This window comes from Camarhynchus parvulus, chromosome 2, assembly GCF_901933205.1.
Source record: "Camarhynchus parvulus chromosome 2, STF_HiC, whole genome shotgun sequence".
Classification (NCBI taxonomy): domain Eukaryota; kingdom Metazoa; phylum Chordata; class Aves; order Passeriformes; family Thraupidae; genus Camarhynchus; species Camarhynchus parvulus.
Window position 1 is genome coordinate 127,524,799 of NC_044572.1, and position 16,071 is coordinate 127,540,869.

General features: G+C 37.9%; 1 protein-coding gene across 1 annotated transcript in view; it reads right to left on the bottom strand.

Annotated features, from left to right (window-relative positions):
• TRIQK (triple QxxK/R motif containing) overlaps positions 1–16,071 on the bottom strand; it is a 61,377-nt gene that overhangs the window by 15,440 nt on the left and 29,866 nt on the right. The window lies entirely within an intron of this gene.

Below are 16,071 nucleotides of genomic sequence, written 5' to 3' on the forward strand. Positions count from 1 at the left end.
ACAGCTACTCTGTCACACAGGGATTCAATCTGTGAAACAACCACACTTAACACAGACAGTGACAGAAACAAGATCTGACAAATCAGTGTAGAACCTGTTACTCCAGAGTGACATCAAAATACATCTATGGATAGATATCCACTAGTACAATGTTTAATAAATTGTTCCATAGGAATCAGTCAGCAAACAAGTTGATTAAAGGTAGATTATGCTTTTCCCTCTTATTGAAATCAAAACAAAAATTTCCATTAGAGTTTTTCTTGCTTAGTCATCTCTAATGCACATATAAATATGGAAGACAAGACATTCTGGTAAATTTAAAAGTTTGTAATTCTGAACTGGAACATTACTTGCAGGTATCAGAACTCAGAGATATGGAGATCAGTCTAAGTAAATGCTAATAAAATCATTGCTGGACACCATCTGCTTGTAGAAACACATTACACAAAATCTTCTAGATTAACTTTGTTCAAGTTACAGGAACTATCTCTTGCAGACACAGAGTGCAGCCCAGGGCTTGATTACACTGAGTCCATATGAACTGACTTCAGAGGAGGACATGTAAGCATTCAGAAATGGTAGAAATGGTATAAATCATTTCTCTCAACCTAATAACAAAGCATAAAACACCTGATATCTCTCAGGGATATTTCTGCTGTCTGAAAGGCCTGTTAGTGTTGTATCATGAACTATTTAACCATAGCTTCTTTACGTTAACAGAAGTCAAGGTACAGACACAGTCACAAAAGGAGAAGAAAAAGAAGAATTTGTGAAGAAACTGCTCAGAGGGATACAGCCTCAGTACAACTGCTTTGGCTTTTTAAAAAAGTCTTTTTTATTTTTTCCCTCCTAATGCATACATATATATTTTTTTTTTTTCTTTATGCCTAATTCCAAAGCTCAACCATAGTGCTTAAAGCAGAGTGTTTGGCCTTTTCAAAATCACTAAGTTCACCTATTTGTACATTAGCTTTCATTACTGTTACAGTCAAATAGTTTAACCTTTCCTTTAAAACTTTGTCCAGTGGTTTGTACACAAAAATCCCATTTATCCAAGCAGATGTGATTTTATATTCATAATCAATAATGCAAACTTCTCATTTTATAGCCACCTTGAAAACTGGGATATTATTGTGTAGTGATGAAATTCTGAAATGTGAATGTCTCTTTCCAATAATACAATGGATTCATGGAAACCCACTTCTGACTTTGTCTGCTCCTTGCATTACCCTGCTAAAACCCAATATAGAGATTGTCTCTGTAGCATAATGTGAATGCTGAACTCACATTACAAATTTGCCTTCATTATATAATCTCTCCTCAGCCCTATGGATTATATATTGGGAAGGTCTCCATACTATTCTTTGGTCAGATATTATTCATTAAAGACTTGAAATAACTTAAAAATACTCAATAACAAGTGGAAAAATAACTGAAACCATATGTATTAGGAATAAAAAAAAGGCAGCATATATCCAAGGAAACTCAGAAGACAGTGAAGAAAGGATGACAGAAAGATGATTTATGTCAGATGCTCCAATATATTCATCCAGTCAATACATCTTACTAGCAGGACAGGACCACTGCAGCATTATTTTTCAGAAGTCAGTAATATCTGATAATAGGATGCATCAGGAGTACAGTAATCTTTTAGAACAGCTGGAGAAAGACTTGCAGAAACCACAAAAATGGCTAAGTCATGAGTTACATCAGCCAGAGAAAGAAGGTTTTTCTTTGCCCTAAAGTCCCACACTCATACTTTTGCCATGAAATAGTTAAAAGATCTTTCAGAATTTCCATTACAAATGGCAGGAGTTTATTACTCATAAAAATACACTCCAGGCTGAAATTTGGCATAGAAACACCCCAGCCTTGAATTTTTTGTTTGTTTGTTGGGAGCCAACTTTCATAAGTGATGCAGCTGTTCTTACTTACTTGTGAACAAACTATAGAAATGTATCAATCTGAAATGTTTTAAGCATGAAAAATATCTTCATTTAGAACTATATAACTGACAAGCACTAAGTTCAATCTCAGTTCTCATAATTCAGGTTTGCTGCTCTTCCATCAGGAGTAAGTGAAACAAGACAGTCAGAAATTTCCCTTCCAGTGATGATGCAACAGCATTAGATAATGAAAATTAGAAAGCCTGATAAGGTCCACTAGGAATGGGACAAAAGTCAGCTAGTAAAACTCACCTCCCTTTCTTCCTATTGCCCATTCTCCCTCCTCCTCTCCACAGCTCAAGTGTGAAGGTGACATGAGCAGGGGCAAATATTGCATAGAAGACCCAGTCTGTGAAATCCATGTATGGGCAGAACCATGTTTATTCATCCAAAGCTTATCGGTGCTCTTTCCCTTGGTTTCTGGCACCCTGCTATTCCTTATTCCAGTATCATGGCTACAGCTAAGACTGGATTCTATTTACCTAGAGAATACTTCCAGATTTATATTAAGTCTGATATGAACAACTAACCCTCCTATAACAACCAGGCTATTTCAGTGATGACTCTAGAACTGGTAGTTCTCCAAATCCATGCACCTGCCATTAATTTACCACTCTCCTTGCTGAATGTAATAGCCAAAAGGAAAAAAATACAGTAGGGAAACAGTCTGAGTCCATCAAGTGCAAAAGTTTAAAAAGGGCATCTGTGGACTTCTTTGTAATGAAAACCAGATTCAGCAATCGTACTAAAACTCTCAAAACATATGAACTTTCTGAGGCCTTGGGAAAGACATCTGCACTACAGGACTACAAAGAACAATGAAATGCAAAGCTCCTGTCACGTGAATACTGATCATTACCACCTGGAAAACAAGCAGAAAAAAGTAATACAGGCTCCCTACAGCCTCCCTTCTTTTGGGCTTGCAAATTCAACCAGTTGGGATAAGTATATTCACACTCTCAATGTCTTCTAGTTTTATCTGACTTATCCTGCAAGCTGTCTTGTACATTTATCTGTCAGAGTCATCAGTTTAAGCTATTTCTTCTTCTCAGGAAGTGATCATCAAAGCCAGTTGAGACAGACTCATCAGACAAAGCCCCATTTGTCTGCTTTATCCAATGCCAATCTGAGACACCAAGGTTTCCTGAAGGAATATATGAAGGCAAGAAGAATCCAAAAAGATAGCACTGGAAGATTTCCAGACCAAATCTTACTTTTCCTATTAAACATAACCCTTACCTCTTTGACTAGTCATTATTGTTATCAATTTGTCATCTCTTCTTTTAAACTCTAAACTCCAGTGCCAGCTTCCCTAAACTTTTTTATAACTACCGTTATTTATTTATTTTTAAACAAATGCAATACTTCTTTCCTTTTTCAGGTCCACCACTTCCTTTCTATTTTTAAGGCCAAAGACTTAAAGTACTCATGATAAAGCAACTATTTTTACTGACTGCAGCTCTCTGCTTGTCCTGCTTCCTGACAGTGCCTCCAAAGACCATCCACCTTCCCATCCAGTGCCTGAAGTAGCCTTTGCCTGTCAGAAACTCTACAGAGCTTGCCTGGCACCTCCTCCCTTCCTTCCATCATTCTTTTCCATTCCTTTGGTGGCAAAGTGACCTCAGTAGCACCTAAGCTGTGCCATGTTTACAGATCCTGTTTGGAAAACTTTCCTGGGATAGAAATGAAGACTATTTTACTAGCTGTAGGATTAGAACAGGGTGAAGATAAGGGAGCTTTTTAGCTACTAAAACAGCTATATTGTGAAAAATTACAAAGGGTGCCTCCTTCAGAGTGGATATTAGAGATTCATACAATATGCAAAGTGAGTTTGTTTCTCTTCATGTAACTAGGAATAAAAATCTATGAATTTTACAAGATTTTTTATATTTAACTCTGCTTACAAGGGAAATTGAGATCCCGTAATATATTATGATCAGAGATGACCTGATCTTGTATATTCAGTATTCTTTTTAATTAAAACCTCCAATGGCATGACGATAAATGCAAAAAAACCAAAGTAATATGTATAAGTTAGGCAAGTTATTTAAGTTCTGGATTAATTTTGTTGTGCATACCACCTGGCAGTGTCACAGAAATATTGCACAAGACTATCCCTCTGCATACATACCAAGCTCCTTTATACATGCAACTGAGAATGCATGCAGGATGTTGAGCACTGTATCACAGAAAACTGAGTACATTTAGAATTGTGTTTAAAGATGCTGCTGTTTAAAACACAACCTGAAAAAATCTACAGAATAACTTCACGAGAAAAAAAAATGTATTTCCAACCCTTCTAGATATTTACTCTTTCATTCTAACAATAGCTCATTACTGGAATTGAATAACAGACTAAAGACTGCCTCTCTGCTTTTCAATTCATCAGGCTTAAGCAGAAACACGACTGCATCTTTGGCCTTTGTTGATGCTGCTGTCCAAGCTTATTATCATATGAATATCTAGTTATTGTTTTATAAATGTTCACATTTCAGGAGCTCCCCGCTTTCTTTTCTCTCAGCAGACTTTACAATATCCACCTTCATTATCATCATGTGGCAGCATTGCTCTTCGCCTGCATTTGCTACTTTAAAAATTAATGCACTGCTATTTTCTGAATACTGTACTGCGTAAGCTGCTTATGAGTACATTATGCTATCAAGCAAGCACATGCAGAAAAGCTTCCTAAACTGTTATTCTTTCAATGAAAATACAGCTGGTTCTGCTTCAAAGGCACTTCTTTTCACCTGCAAATGGACTTGCTTCTACACTTATTCCTCAATTCATTGTCTTTTATTTGTGTCTGCAAATCTTTAATTGCCTTTAATTAGAAAGAAGTAAATTCAGAGCTTTAATCTTGCAAATACATTCAATCATAATTCTGTCTGGGATGAATACCAAGTTCTATTCACTGACTGATCTTTATAACAAAGGTATATAAATTTATTGTCCGTTTATATAGACCACATCAATTAAGCCACAATGGAAAACCAAACAGATAAGAGTCAAAATATTTGAAATGAGAAATGTGCAATCTAAATTTAATTACTCAGACAAATAATTTGAAGATGAGTTATTTACAGCATGCCAAAAAACCTGACAGATAGTTAAATTTTTTAATCACGCTACAGATTTAAAATTCCTTTCAACACTTTCAGTATAATTTGTAACAACCAACAAACTGCTGTCCTGAATCTTTCTGTGCTGGTATTATAGTCATACTCAGAACATTAGTAAGATGTTTTCCATACATTAGCAATCCATTTAAGGATCAATAAAACTACAACTAGAGGGTAAATTTTAGTTACCAGTAGCAGTTTAACTAAAGTACCTTACTGTAACTGATACTGAAAACCATACTAAAATACATACATATCTAATTAGAAACTATAGACAGATTGCGGCAAGATTTACTGACAAACTGCAAGTGTGAAATCACACACCTAGTTAGGCTGAAATCAATTGGTTTATTGTGATTATTGATATGAATTAGTGAAGGTTCCAGGAACCCTCCACAAAACCCCACAGAACAAACAGAACAAGAAAATGGACTTCTGGTCTTTTCAGGGTTTCCACAGTCCGACTTCAAGCATCCCATCCTTTTACCTGCAGTAACAGGTATAAGGGAGAATTCGATCTCATTAGCATGGACAAAGGCCCAGGATGGAGGAAGGTTCAGTCATGTCATCTTCCACAACCTCCCTATATGCCAGACACAGAAGATCACACCCATTACACCTGAGTTCAGTTTTAGGTGATTCCTAGTTTAGGTCTCTCTTTACCTCCCACAGAGAGACTTCTCCAAAGCGTGAGTGACAGCAGCCTAGCACAACCTAAAGAGCTCCCTGGTGCTGCCTGTCAAGAGCAACTAGAGATGTTCAGAACCCAAGCCAGGTGGGTTGGCTTCAACTCTAAGGCTAAGGAGAATAAACATGAACCAAGGAAATAGCTCTAAGGGATAAACGGAGAAGAAGAACCAGTTCCTACATGAGTTTATCTTGATCAAGACATTTTCAGACATGGCCAAATTACCTTTGAAGTAGTTATCTTTGGAATTATTAGTACTAAAGAGAGAAAATCCCAGAGCCACAAAGGGACTGTGAATTGCATTGAAAACCACAGCCTGAATTCCATCCCTGCCCAATTATGAGGTGCTGGTTCCCAAGCCAGTTAGCTATGCCTGTGCTACAGAGCCCCTGCACTCTGTACCATAATTAGCACACTGCTTCTTCAGAACTGCTCCCCTGTACCAGCTATGGTCCTGCTTTAAGCTACAGTCTCAGGGGATAGGTTAGAAGACATTGCTGGGTTCATATGATCCATCCCTCTGCTCAGAACAGAGCCAGTTTTTAAACTGCATTCAACCTGAAAGTCAGCTCCAGTGAGTGTGGGAGCAAGTCTAGCTGAACTTATCCAGCTGAGTTTTTAGTATTTGCAAAGGTAGAGATTCCACAACCTCCCTGAGAAACTCTTCCCAACATCTGGTCATCCTTCTAGTAAAAATATTTTTCACTTACCTACTGAGAATATTCATATTCTAACTTGCCTTTTGTCCTACCATTGTGCACCTTTGAGAAAAGTTAGGCTTCACCCTGCTTGTGGCCTCAATCTATTAAACATTTGTAAACAGCAATAACATCTCAGCTTTCTCTTCTTAAAGCTGTAAAGAAAGCTCTCTCAGCCTCTTCTTGTACATGCTGCTCTCCAGATGGACATCCTGACCCTTCACTAGACGTATGTCCATGTCCTCCTTGTTTTCTTCTGCATGTGCATGGCACTTGCCTTTTTCAACTGTCAGGGAATCAATTCTGTGGAACCAGCTGAATGGCTGACAGCTGAGAGAGAATTTAGTCATAAAATCACATTGCCTGAAGTACCTTAAGGCCATCATTGCAATGGAACCATAGTGACCCCAAGGAATTCAGCAGGGTCTGCAAACAGCAAGTCAATGGACTAAAAGGTTCAAATCAGGTTGCACTACCACCAATTCCCTAACTTCAGAGTAGTTTGTTTCTTAGCAGGAGTAAACGCAAGCCTTTATCTTCTTACATGCCCTGGGATGTAAGAAAAACTGAGTATGAGCTCAAAACTGAGCTCTATCATCTCATACATAGCAGTACAGCTTAAGTGCCTTTCTAAATGCCAGCAAGTTAGGTGTCTGGCATGGGGAAAGAAGTGTTTTCTAAAGTGCTTTGTAACACCATCGAAAACCACAGAAGTACCTACACACGTACCTCCTAAAGGGCATGAACAAGTATTTAATTCTAAGATCTCTGAGAGATTTTAATTCAGTCATTGTATACTCATTGAATAATAGAATTCATTTCAACCCAGTGAAACTCTATGAAACTCTGCTCTCACAGAACACATCTTCAACATGCCTGCTTCATTCTGAAAATAACTATTTATTTAGAATGTTGAGGAACCTCAGAAAAACAAGGTTCCATGGGAATTTCAAGCCTAACTTCAGTAAAAATCAGTTGGCAAATCACACAGCAGTAACAGTTTTATAACCTCTATCTGAGAATTGGCAACACAGCCCTAGCTCACATCTATGGAAACAAGATCAAGCACTCAAGTATTTATTATTGCGTTTTGTGTTTTGAGTGTCACACAGATAAATTCAATGACCATTCTTTTCCTGAGAAGCAGAAGTGAGATTTTCTTCTTTTTAATTGCTGTGATTCCAAAGGGAGTTTTTGGAGTCTTAGGTTAACAGGAAGATTTTTATGTCTTATACCTATACAAGACTGTGTCTGTACTCAGAAAAGGCATGAAAACCCCCCACAGCCTCTCTATTTTATTCAGGTTTAATGGCAGCTCAAATCACTGACCATTTTTCAATCCTGAGAGACGGAACAGCTTGACACTAATAATACATTTGCAAAGGACACATCATCATTTAACACAACATTAAGTGCTCAGGGACAACTTTTTACTGTAGACACAATGTGCTCTGAGCTCAGGGTTGACATTTAATGCTACGAAGATAATCCAACCAGTCATTCATGAGGGCTAAATTAATTTTCAAGCAACTATATTTCAGCTTTAAGCCAACAAGAAGGATGCATTAAAATGAATAACTTCATTTTATGCTGCATGCAAGATTTAAAACACCCAAAATATAACGCATTCTTAAGTACATCAAAATATACCTATTTAATTATTGCTATCTTTCCCTGATTCCAAACCAGAAGTCTGGTAATATTTGTTAAATATAGTATTCTGACTGGAAGCAGAAAATCCCTCAAATTTTCTATGAGTTGCCATGAAAAGCAGCTTTTCATTTAAAAACTGGTTTACATTTAAAATTTGTATTAGCCATACTTTGATTGTAACAAGTAATTAAGAACATATTTAAATTAGCACCTTTTCTTATACTTAAGGAATATTTTAAAAATCTATATAACTATTTAAGACAATAAATTCAGGAAACCAATTATTAATAATGTACAGAACAACAAACAAAAACAATAAATCAGCTAATTATTCAGGAAATTTGTTTTCAATACCTGTAGAATACACTCAATTAACTGTAAGACTATAATGAAAGATCTGAAGAACAGCACTAAAAATATTGATGCTTACTACTACTATTTGATAGGCAGTCCTTTTTAATGCCTTTCAGTGCTAAACATCTGTTGCAATCCTGTGCTTAAGTCCAACAGGTGCATTCTACAGCCATTAAACAGTACTGGCTGCAAGTAAAAGGAGCCTCCACACACAGGATGGCAGCTCTTCAATTAACCTCTCCAACAATCTTGTTAATATTTCCTACTCAAACAGACAACTATGAAAACATTAAATACCTTTTTTAAAAATAAATTAACACAATTAATTTGAAACAGATCAACTGAAACTGGGTGGGCATTTAGCTTCTTTCTTCTCCACCTACATAATATATACATACATTACTTTGTACATGTTGTTTTGAGTACATTTGTACAACTTTGCTATGGAACAACTGTTTGCAGTTACACTTTCATATAAACAACCACATTTTAGTATAAATTCTGAAAATGAAAAAAGCAAACCAAAACTACTACTGCAGAGACTATTTACAAGAGTACATAGTAACAAGTCAAGAGAGAATGGCCCCAAAATTGAAAGAGAGTAGGTTTAGATTAGATATTAGAAAAAAAAATTCTCAGTTGTGAGAATGGTGAGGCTGGAAAAGGTTACTCAGAGAAGCTGTGGATACTCCATCCCTGGAAGTGTCAGGTTGGATAGAGATGTATCTCTGCCCATGGCAGGGGCTGGAACAAGATGAGGTCCCTTCCAACACAAACCCTTCTATGATTCTGTGAAGTATTCACTATCAATGCAATTAAAAGCCACATTTTTATCAAACAGTTGATGAGATGATTTTGGGGGACCAGAAACTATTGTACTATTTCTTTGATGATAAGAGGTGTGGAAAAGGCAGCATTAGGTGTGGTAGGTGAGACACGCAGAATACAATGAGTCTTTCTGCCTCTGATTCAGACTGCACCCAGCTGCAATTTGGCTTACACTGACTTTATTAATGGTTGTCCGCAAACAGAGGAAATCTGATACATCCCCCCCAAAAGTGGAAACAGATCTTACTGCTATCTTTTATGTACATACTTTTCTTATACATTCAATCAGTCTGCCTGTGACTCTACTCACTGTTATAAAGCCTTTCTCCAAGATTATTGCATAAGCTTTTCTTACACTTACTCAGTTTGTAGGTTGAATATTAATGCCACAGTTAAGAAACTTGCCCTTCTTCTGGTGTATTTTATTTTATTTTTCCATGACATTTCCCTGATTTCTCAAATTTAGTTTGAATTTACCTCTCATACTGGTATAATTCACAGACTAAAATCATCATCCCACTGCCAATTAAAATACTGGGTCCAGGCCGCTCTGGATCCACTAGTAACTACTGAGAACAGCTTTCATATCAGTTTGGTATACATCCTGCAGTAGCTTAATATTCATATACCTCTAGTTTGTTTACCAGAATACATTGACAAGGTCAAGGTAAATGGCACTCTTCCTCTTCCCCATCAATGCTAAGTTTGCTACTCTATCAGAGAAGAAAATTTAACTGATTTAACAAAACACACTGGGTGTTGCTGATCTCCCTGCTGGACTGTGGATCCTTACAAGAAACTGTCCCTATCTTGAAGAGCTTCCTGTGAAGGATAAGGAAGCTGCAATCAATAATTTATGAATATTATATGTTCCATCTGTCTGCTTGTTACTGTGATGTTGGCTTTATAATTACCAGAGGTTAGCTCCAATAAACACTGGTCTGTGCTTAGGCAGGAATATAGGAAAATACTACTAATACTGACAGCACTTAAAGACAAAAAAGGAAAATATAGAGACTGAAAACCAAGTCATCCTATTCAGTTGACCACAATCAAGCACATCCATGTAACAGATGTTCCACAAAATATCTTCTCTGCCCTTCTTATCTCTGCAACTACAGAGACAGAAATTTCTACCATTGTCTTATATTAATTACTGTCTTTTGACCTTGAACAGAACAGAAGCAACTAAAATCACTAAATCGATAAAGGAGAAGTCAGATATTCACTGAGTTATGTTTTTAGGAAAAAATTCAACATATATATGATTCTATATGTATATGATTCTAGCACCAGGATCAAAAGGATCCTGGTCAAAAGGATGCCGCCTTCCTTCATTCCTCACTGAAGAAAATCTGTTCAGCAGCCCTAGCCTATATGAACTGTCAAGAAATTCTTCCAGATCACATCTCTGGCAGTAAGAAAGACCAAATCAACCACTGCCTGAAAAATTTCTTCAATAACAGTAATTTTAAACTTCTTCCTAATTACTCTGGTGTGTATTGTGCTACTGCCAGACAACACTACTAAGTCATTACCAAAAATGTTTGCTGAATAAGCACCACATCACCAAGCACTGTAGCAACACTATTAAACCTTCTGGATAAAAAGTCACTGGTGTTTCAGGAGAGGAGGCTGTCTCTCTGCTGCAGTTGACAACACACTACCTGATATGTCCAACCTTATTTGGTGACTGGGTCCAGTCCCCGGGGCATGACACACGGACTGTGTCATGTAGGACTGTGGCACCACAGGAACCTGGAGTCATCCCTTCTCCCATGTCTGATGCTTCTCCACAAGCACCGTCCAAGGAGGCACAGACATCCCCAACAATACTTCACTAACCTTTCTGCTGTGGGGCTTTGCTTAAAGGAGGGATGGTGACAACTCGTCCAGGAAGGGAATGACACAATCTGTCAACCACAGCTTCTTTTTCCCAACAGGAACAGAGAGGCCTTGGAGGTGGTATGGAAAACCTGAGCAACTCAGGGAACAGATGAGGCCACATGAAACATAAAGAGGACTTTCACTGCAAATACCACATCACATCCGTTTCTATCAGCTTCAATTTTCTGTTCTCACACACAATAGGATGGCACTATTTGAACAGTATTAAAGCACGTATCTGATTTTATGAGAAGCAAACAAAGCCTTGCAGCAAACAAAGATTAACAAAGTCACATGATGAACCAGAGACAGAGCACCAGAGACTGTACACCTCAGGAAAAGTTAGGGCCACTTCTCTGTAACACTTGTTTTGTTGGGCAGAAATCCCTTTAAACGTTAACCTGAGACTTTGCTGCCAAGTTTACATTAATTCACCACTGGTCACAACTTGCTAAAGAAAATCTTCCCAGGTCTGAACCAAACAAAGCCTGGACTGGAGCTAGAACTTGTGGGGAACAGACTAAATTTATGGATTTAGTACAAGGGATAGGACTCATGTTGTTCACCTAGGAGCAGACCTGCAAGAGCTGAGGGGGATATCCTATGAATAATCACAACCATGCTTGGAAAGTGAAAGGACGAAAACATCTGAGTAAGGAGACCTGCAAGAAGTCAGGCACCATATGAATGGCAAAACTGTGATCCTGAACACCTTAACTTCTGATCCAGTGTCTTATCCAGTGGATAATGCTTTTCTCAGAATTGAAAATAAATAGAATGTTCTCTGCCAAGATGCAGAGATTCATTTCTTACTAGTAAGTCCTATCATTCTGGACCAGCTGTATATAACAAATCCATCCCAAAATACAAGGTGTAATTCATTAATTCTGCCTAAGGAAAAGGTTTCCAGTAATACTGCCAGCATTTGCAGTTCTCACTTCAATGAAGCACACTGCAAAGGATGCTTCGTCAGACCTACATATCACTGTCACTCCAGAAGTCAATGCACTGACAGTCGCAGCAGAGGTGGATGTCACAGGATACTGTGAAAGTGATTATGTAAGATAGAAAAGCAGATTTTTGGAGTCTCACTCCAGCAATGCAGAAATCAGAAGCTTTTAATGGAATTAGCCAAGAAGGGAACATCTCTTGTACACATCACCATTATCCCTCAGGATTCTAAAATTACTTGTGAGGAATAATCTCTACAACTCACTCATAATTTTAGCACACCTAAGAACTACATATCTTCAGTTCACCCATAATTTAAACTTCTTTCCTTCAACAGAAACACTACCTGACAGGTCTTAACAAAAAGTGAATGACAGCAATAGCAGCTTACTTAAAAGTGTAAAGGAAATGCATATTTATGAGCACCCAGAATAATGGTTTATGGACCTGAGAACTAAAGGTGTAATAATGTCTTGAAGGCATATTAGGAGACAGAATTTTACCTTCAAGAGCCAAACCAGGCTTCTGTCAGTAATGAGATGGGTGTTAAGATAATAGGATAGAGGAGCCTGGCTAACTTTTAAATTTATTTTTTCAGACCTTCAACTCCATCCTTTTTCCTTTCTGAAGGCTCACAGAAAAGGAACTACACATGCATGTATAGTTAAACAATGGCATCTTACTCCTAACTTCGGGTCTGGACTTACTGCCTGACAGGTGAATGTCTGGAGTCCTTCACAAATACTGCAGTCTAAAATACAGTGAAGAATAGCTAGGCTTTACTTCAAATCTTCTCTTTAGAAATACATTTTTATCAAGTAACTTATATGTTTCATTTTTTCCAATAACTGACATCACAGTGATGGTAATGACTTTATCTGAGACCTTTCGATTTTATTTCACCATTTGCATCAGGATCCCTGCTTTGTTGATATTTTAATGAATAAAATCAGTTGATTTCAGTAATAGCCTTACTTTGAACATCACAATATTATAAATTATTTAAATAGTGAAATGCATGTATTAGGGCAATCTATTCAAAGAATCAAGGGTTGCTCCCAGTATCCTTTTTTCCAAACCTTTATTCCACAGGATAATCTTTTAAGTATGATGTCTCTTGTAGGAAACACACAAAAGATGGAAAGACTGTTTAGGAAAAAATTCTACCATCTGGAAAACTATTTGATTAGATCAGATAAAGCATGGAGCTGTCTTCTATTCCTGAATCTTTCATAAAACTACTGTATGACCTTGAGAAATCTCTTTTTCTTGCAAGACTTTGGTACTCATCAAAAACTCTTGAGATTCTAGTCTAATGGTATAAAAGAAGTAAAAAACACTCATGAATGTTATCTATTGGAGATGATTCTCTGATGGCCTATATTAATTTATTTTCAAAGATTTTTAAATTACATTTACAAATATAATGAGAAATAATTAAACAAGTACCTGAAAAAGTAACTGAATCTGCTACTGACCCTTAAATTCAATTTCTTATTCATTAAAAATATGTGTTAAATATTTATAAATCCATGGACAAAGCAATTTCAGTTTCTGGAATTAAAAGCATACAAAATTAAGCAGAATTAAACAGACAACTAACTTTTAGCTATGTTTGGTTCCTCATATGTATGTGGCTCTGATCACAAAGGTCCTATGGGCCACCCCCTGCATTCCCTTGATGAAGTCCCTCTGTCTAGAGCCACCTAATGTGGTCTAGCAAGTGAGACAAGACACAGAATATCAGCCATGCACCATTAGGTGTCCGGTGACTTGGTCTTAGTTCAACTCCTGTGAGAGTCCTGATGCAAACCATCAGCACAGAGGAACCTCCCCATCTCCCAGGTGGGCTCCCAGCAGACAGGACAGGCACTGATCTGTGCAGATGAGAGTTTATTTGTAAACTCTCTGAATAGTCCTCTATTGACATTCCTCAATCTGGCTGATTCTGTTCTTTAAACACACCAGAAAGGACACTTTTATTATACAAAACATGCAGAGTGAAAAATAGTCAATACATTTCTTTTTCAAGTAATTTTTCAGTTCCTTGCAACCTAGAGGTTTGTCTCGCATTTGGAATGAAACGTTTCTCTGAATGTCTCATTTTGCAGATAGATAAACACGTAGATACAAGAACACAGAATAACAACAACAAAAAAAGCCTCACACCTTCCCTATTGCCCGTTTTTCAAAAGTTCCATTCTTCAGAAGAAATGAGATGGAACGTCACTTCCAGTAACAACACGGTCCTTGTGACAGATGTGCTTTTACTAGAGCCAAAAAAAAGCCACTGAATCTCATTATGTCAGTTCTAAGAATTTAGCAAAGGGTTTTTGCAAATGCAGAATAGGCAACACTAAATTATTAAAACAGTATTACTACATTTGAGTTCAAACACTGCTCAAATGGCAGTCCTAGTTGACACACCAGTGTGATATGTTAGTGACCATCAGTCCTCAGACATACATGTGCCTTCATCACTTTCCAATCCAGGTGTTTACTCTGCTATAATCCAGTCTAGCCGATATATCAACCTATTCCAAGCTTTATTGAGAACAGAGCTCTTCCAATGTCCCCCACACTGGTGTACACTTCCAAGATATGATCAATTCTGTGGGGAAGATTGCAGTAACTGCTGCACACCTGCATGGATTTCTTTCAAAATAATACTTGGCAAATTACTGGCTTTACATATGCTGTGTAATAAATAGGTGGAGCAAGAAAACTCCACCTAAAGAAAGCAGTTCAGTCAGTGATATATGCAGTGGAGACAGAACATATTACCATGCTCTTACTCCATCACCTTTGGTGCCTGCTGTAAACTGTTTGAAAATCTTCCTTTTTACTTACTAAATAAAATATGTTCCTAGGTTCCTTGTCAACCTACAGACACTATGTGTTTTTCTTTTCTGTCACTCCCTGGAGATGAGCTAATTGCTAGAAGTATGTGGTATGAACTCCTTTTAGTTTCCTACTCAGATTTTTTGATGACAAAATACCCATGTCACATCCCGCCATTGGGACATGCTGTAACAGCTAGGAATGGGTAACGCAGGAAAGTCCTGTCTAAGATGTACTGTTGCAGTGTGATGTAATACCCTGTTTCAGCTATCCCAGTTCTTTTCCCAGGTGTGCCAATACCCTCTCCCTTCCCCTCCCCTTGCCTCCTGCTGAGAGCTGTCCGTCAACCTCGGTATGCCAGCAAGGGCGTCGTATGATTGGCGAAGCTCAAAAGATGCCTCTCAGCCCTGTGGGACACTGGGCCATACAGGTGTCATTTGTCCCCTGAGACTTCCCCCCTCCTACCTGGTTGGTGGGATACCTACCCCTTCCCTCCCTCTCTCCCTGGGCTTAAAAGACACGGCGACCACACGGCTCTTGGTTCTGTTGGAGCTGTTGCTGGATTCAGCAGCCTGTGTGCCAGGAATACAGCTCTGGATCGAAACCCTCCAGCAGGACCCATCTCCTTTTCCTTCACCATCGCCTAAAGCCTTTCCACCAGAGGTAAATCTGAGTTCCTGCTTGTCTGGACTTGTCTCAAGTGCCAGCTGCAACATACAGCCTATTGGGATTTAGTTCCAATAATGTACAACTGGGGATCTTCTGATAAACTGCACACTATACTTACTACTAAACTATTAGGTACTGCACTTCTGTAATACAAACAACAAAAAGTGCAGCAACACCAAACATACACTCAACAATTTATTAAAAAGTCCCCAAAACAAACAGGAAAAAATTATGCTGTGGAAATATTGTGATAGCTTCACAACACTGTGTTGAGAACACAGCCACTAAAAAACAAAGTTTAGTGTTATGATCAAAATGTGTTCCTTCTCCCTTGTCTCTCTCCTTTCGGCATGGATTTCATACTCAAAAAGAGAAAAAAAGAAAAGAAAAACCAGTAAAATTTAAGATTATGTTGTCAGCTCTCCTGAAATCTTGAT